Genomic DNA, 6,220 nt, shown 5'->3' on the forward strand with positions numbered 1-6,220 from the left:
GCTAAGAGATTTTTTAAATTATTAGAGGAAGGGAAACACGAATTATATCCAGGGTGTGAAAACTTCAGTAAACTGAGTTTCACCATCCGGTTGTACTTGTTTAAGTCTTGCATGGGTTGAGTAATGTAGCCTTTTCAGACTTGTTAGAGTTGTTAAAAGAGGCATTTCCCCTTGCTAAGCTGCCAGAGTCTTTCAACAAGGCTAAAAATATGATAAAAGATTTGGGTCTTCATTATGAAAAAATACATGCATGCCCTAATGATTGCATGCTATTTTGGAATGACAATGCAAAGGCCGATAATTGCTCTGTTTGTGGGTCTTCTAGATGGAAACGTTCTAATCGTGCCTTGACTAATACAAGTTCTGAAGTTCCTGCAAAGATTTTAAGGTACTTTCCCTTGAAGCCTATTCATGTGTCCTGAAACTGCTATTGCAATGAGATGGCATGCTAATGAACGACCTAATGATGGGAATTTGAGGCATCCCGCTGATGGAGAAGCTTGGAAGGATTTTGATTCTCTACATCCTGACTTCTCCAAAGATCCACGCAATGTTAGGTTGGGTCTTTCAACTGAAGGTTTCAACCCATTTCGAACCATGAGCATTTCTCATAGCACGTGGCCTGTCATGTTAATGAACTATAATTTATCACCATGGATTTGCATGAAGCCAGAATATATCATGTTGTCAATGATCATTCCAGGTCCTTCATCTCCAGGAAATGATATAGATGTGTACTTACAACCACTTATTGCAGAATTGAAGGAACTATGGAAAACTGGGATAGAAACATATGATGCTGAGACAAAGCAAACATTTCAAATGCGTGCAGCCTTGTTGTGGACAATTAGTGATTTTCCAGCACTAGCTATGCTTTCAAGAGGAGCACCAAGGGGAGGTTGGCATGCCCCACTTGTAATTATGACACACGCTCTCTATATCTCAAACACAGTCATAAGATGTGTTACATGGGCCATCGAAGATTTTTGCCGCATGATCATCCTTTGCGGAAAGATAAGAAGACATTTGATGGTAAGGAGGAACATAGACCTGCACCTACTCCTTTGTCGGGTGTAGAAGTGTTTCAAGAGCTTCTTGAATTCAAAAATGTTTTTGGAAAGGGCAAAAAGAAAAGACCTCGGGATAACAAGGGTCCGTGGAAAAAAAGATCTATTTTTTTGAATTGCCATATTGGGCGCATAACAAACTAAGGCACAATCTTGATGTGATGCACATCGAGAAAAATATATGTGACAGTTTTCTTGGGACTTTATTGGAAAGAGAAAAAAAGTCAAAGGATCATGTAAATGCTCGCTATGACTTAAAAGAAATGGGGATACGAGAGGAGTTACAACCAAGAGAAGATGATGATGGATCAGTGAGTTTGGCTAAAGCTTGTTTCTACATGGAACCAAAACAGAAAAGTTTATTTTGTACCGTCATAAAAAATGCCAAGTTACCAAAAGGTTGTGCTTCAAATATTTCAGTACGCGTGCAAGTGAAGGAGATGAAAATATCAGGGTACAAGAGTCATGATGCTCATTTTATAATGCATTACTTGCTCCAGGTTGCTGTTAGAAAGGCGTTGCCCAAGAGTATTTCAGTGGCCTTGATTAGGTTGGGTAATTTTTTTAGAGCCATATGTAGTAAGGTCATAAGGCGAAGAGATCTTGAAAAAATAAACTCTGAAATTGTTGAAATAAATTGTGAGCTTGAAAAGATTTTTCATCCAACATTTTTCGATATAATGCCACATTTGCCTATTCATTTGGTGAATGAAATTATGCTTGGGGGTCCAGCTCATCTTCATTGGATGTATCACATTGAGAGGAACCTATGTAAATACAAGGCATTTGTTCGTAATTGATCTTGTCCAGAAGCATCGATAGCAGAGGGATTTTTGGCAGAAGAGTGTTTGATTTTTTGTTCAAGATACCTACATAACAGCGTGAAGACAAGATTCAGTAGATACCCAATTGTAGATGATGAGTGCCCTCAACATTTGTCATCTATATTCCCTGTTATATGCCATCCAATTGGAAGTAAGAAGAAAAATACTTTTCTCATGGATCCACAGTTATGTTATGAAGCAAATCGATATGCTCTATTCAATACTGGAGACGAACAAGTGGAAAAGTTTATCGAGTAAGATAAATTATATAACACTTATTTTATACTTCATTTTTCTAATGATATAATTGATCTTGAAATATTCATGATTGCAGGGAACATAAGAATTTAATTGGTAATCGCAGTAGATCAAATGCATGGGAAAGGGCAAGAAATCATAGTCGAGAATTCAACAATGGTTTGCTGAGAAAGTTAAAAATATTGAAGTGCCCGATTATGTAAGATGGCTAGCTAAAGGGCCTAATGCGATCATCAAAAGATATACTGCATATTTCATTATGGATACCGATTTCATACCGTAGAACGGGATTCCCGATGCAAGACTCAAAATAATGGAGTCACTTTATCGACAACAACCGATAGCTTTGCTAGCTCTAGGGACCAAAATCCCATCGATGGTGAGGTTATCTATTATGGAGCTATTCATCTCATTGAGATTGATTATTGGGGTTGTTTTAGTGTTGAACTATTTAAATATGAACTTATTAACTTTAGTCCAAGATATTTTTATACCACTTTTTATATAATCAGGAAAAAAAGAAAGTAACTTCTGAGCATCTATCAAGCAAGGACATCTTTGTGGCTACGAGAAAAAGAAAAGTTGATCGAGTATACAAGGCCTCGTATGCGGATACTCTTAATAAAATTATACGAGTTATTAATTTAAAGTTTGTTGTTATCATTTGTCTGTTCCTAGTTATTGACTCAGTGTCATATACTTTCTGATTTAATAATGACTCAATTTGGTCTTGTAGGCTGAAATGGAAAGACTACAATCAACACAAGAAAGTGAAGATGGCAGTCAATCAGTTGATGCATTTGCATCGGTCATGGGACCTGAGCATCCAGGTCGCCTAAGATTGTATGGACGTGTGGTTACCAAGACTTCCTTAAAAAGAAAAGTGGGAGATTTTGGACCCTCTTTAAGTTCTACTGATGAGGTGATGCAGCAAAAATTGGAGGAAATGGAAGAAAGGATGCAGCAAAGATTGCAGGAAAAGTTCAATGCACAAAAAGATGCCATGGAACTACAAGTTGCAGTTAACATCATTTCACAACTTAAGCATCTGAATCCAGATTTACGGGTTGATCCCAGCATGCTAGGTTTCAATGCTCGTTCACCTGGAGAAGCTTCGTCTGCACAACAAGCTGCTGTGCAACTAATCAATCGCCTATCTACTGGGAGTAATAATCAAGGTCAGTACGTCTATCTTTGTTTGTTTCTTGCTTTCTTCTTCTCCTCCTTTAGCTTCTTTTTTAAAGTTTCACTTAAATTTATTCGGATTAGCTATAACCTTTTATAAAGAGAATAATTGGCTTATAATATCAACACATGTTGCTTCCTCACACATGTTGCTTCCTCTTTATCTTGGTTTTCTGTACAAAGCCATCTATTGATTGGCAAAAGCAACATCTATTGTGTGGCTGGCTAGTTTTTGTATCTTTGGAACCTAAGTCAATTAATCAGTCAACTACGTTTCAGTTACAAACTAGTTGGGCTCAACTCCATACTTCACTGGTGCCATTTGTTTCAATTGCTTACCATTTGCTTTTTTTCTTTTCTTTCCCAATCCTCATAGTAGACTCTCTAGATTGAAGGCTTATGTCAACTAGCTATAGTTGAGCTTTTGTTAACTCTTCTCTCGTTTTTCCTTTGCTACATTGGTCCCAAGAAAGATTTATAAGGGCATTCGTCAAAAGGATGCAAAATTTTCCTTTTCTTGTTGCTTATGTTGTGTTTAACTAGTTTCAATGTTTGATATGGAAATGGAAAATGGAAATAACTAACTGAACAGTTTGTTAAGCTGAAGAAAGTCGTCTGGTGAAATACTGTTACTGTGTCTGGAAGGAAGTGAATAAGAGAAGTATTATATAAGCTTTCGGCAATGTGGTAAACTAATGAATTAGGAAAGATGAAGATAATATTATTAGGTATCAGTGGCTAGTTTTTTAAGTTGTGAATTCCCAGTTTGGAATTCTATTAAAGTTTCTTTTGCATTTTTTTTTTCAAGAGAGCAATAGGACTTATGCTATAACATAAACACCATCAAAAGATTTGCATGATCTTCCTTTCTTGCTTCAGCTGCCCTCTTCAACCTGGCTCCGATGTGTCGCGCATTTGTACGCTCGATACGCAGCTTGCCATAGGCATTGAATGATTTCATCTCATCTGTGACCTTGACAAGGTCAACAGCTGGCTGGTCCCTAGTAATAGGCATGTATGAACCCTGGACCTGGGTGGCAGTAGCAAGTTCCTCTGCACTAGAATCACCAGCCTTGACTTTCTTAGCACGCCTTGGGAAGATGACAAGCTTAGCTTTGTAAGCTTAGCTGTTCCTGCGGCGATGATCAACAGCAATGCCAACGGTTGGTGCTAGTTTCTTGGGAATACTTGCTGCTTTCAGTTCTTCAAGAGAAAATTCCCTCCCAGCCCGGACTTTCATGTTGTATTTCAGTGTTTGTCCATGAACAATAGGTCAAAGTGATCCCGCAGTTGGCCTAGGGAAGATCTTCACAGCCTTTTGCTGTCTAGCAGCACGTCTCTTTGTTTTCCTAGCTGGCTGGTTGAACCAAGTCCTTACATAGTTTTGCCAATGCTTCTTGTAGTGCCCATTGGGTATAACATTGTTGTGCTTCATCTCTTACCTGGTTAGCTACTGCTTCTTAAGGCTTTGGGAGTACAAGGTCTTTTGCATTCTTACACGGATTTAAAGACAACCAATTACTTGTTGTCATCTCTGACTTGTTTTTGAAAAACTTTGTGCATTAAGATTTTTACTGGATATAAGATTGTTTCATCCTAGCAAAAAGAACTGAAGACTTAGAGATCGACATTCTAGTACATTTGAAAACTTTGTGCTTTATGCATTGTTCATGGACCATACCCATTCTTATAATGATAAACCAACTCTTGAAGGATAATGACTTTATTTATCCTCTTTTGTAGGTCGAGCAATTGAAGAAAGGGAAGATGGAGATTGTGAAGATCTAGACCTTACTTAAGAACTTTGAATTGTTGTCCATGTTCTAGGAATCTTTTGTTATCAACATTTGAACTAACTCTTGAAGTGTTGATGTAAAACTTATGTGATTGGGTTAAAATATTTTGGTTTTATGGAGTAACTGTTGATGTAAAACTTATGTGATTGGGTTAAAATATTTTGGTTTCATGGAGATAATATAGATTATGAAGTGTTTTATCTTTTTATTTATATAAATTTCAGGTTATTACAAATTTTATATATCTAAATATTCATTTACAGCCAGGGCGTAATAGTCTAATAGAACCGTTCCAATAGGTTATGCAAACCGTTCCAATAGGTACGGCAAATTGCTCCAAAATAGTCTAAAAGAACCGTTCCAATAGGTATTCAAAACCGTTCCATTAGGTGTTACAAATCGTTCCAAAATGTGCAACAAACTGACACAATAGGTAGTTAAAACCGTTGCAAAAGAAATAAAACCATTACAGTAGCGTAATGAAACCGTTAGAATATTTGTAAATAAACGTTTCAATAGCTTGCATAACCGTTGCAACATATTATATGGTAATGGCTCCCAACCGTTGCTATAAACTATATGGCAACGGTTTTTAACCGTTACAACTGGAAAGAAATACTCGTTGCTTCAGACAGAGGAACAACCATTGCGATAGATATACCTTAAGCAACGGTTTGGGTAACTGTTGCAAGAACCGTTACTCTAGATCTACTGGCACGGCAGCGTATGTAACGGTTGCTAAACCGTTCCAATAACGCTATGGCAACGGTTTACCTCTCTATTACAACGGTTTTACGGCTGTTGCAATAGGCTCATTTTCCAGTAGTGTACCAATCCGATGTGTCCGCCTGTAAAACAAAAACTCAGAAAGTTCAAGCCTGATATGAGTCTGAAAATCAAAAAGGAAGTTACCAAGCAGATCAAAGCTAAGGTTCTCAAAGTGATTGAATACCCAACTTGGTTGGCCAACATCGTGCTAGTTCCGAAGAAGGATGGGAAGGTCAGAGTATGTGTCGACTATCGAGATTTAAACAAAGCAAGTCCCAAAGATGATTTCCCATTACCCAATATACACATACTGATTGATAAC

At 37.5% G+C, this 6,220-nt stretch overlaps 1 pseudogene; it reads right to left on the reverse strand.

Moving 5' to 3' along the window:
* Positions 4,161 to 4,789, reverse strand: LOC109236892 (annotated as a pseudogene).

This window comes from Nicotiana attenuata, chromosome 1, assembly GCF_001879085.1.
Source record: "Nicotiana attenuata strain UT chromosome 1, NIATTr2, whole genome shotgun sequence".
Taxonomy (NCBI): Eukaryota; Viridiplantae; Streptophyta; class Magnoliopsida; order Solanales; family Solanaceae; genus Nicotiana; species Nicotiana attenuata.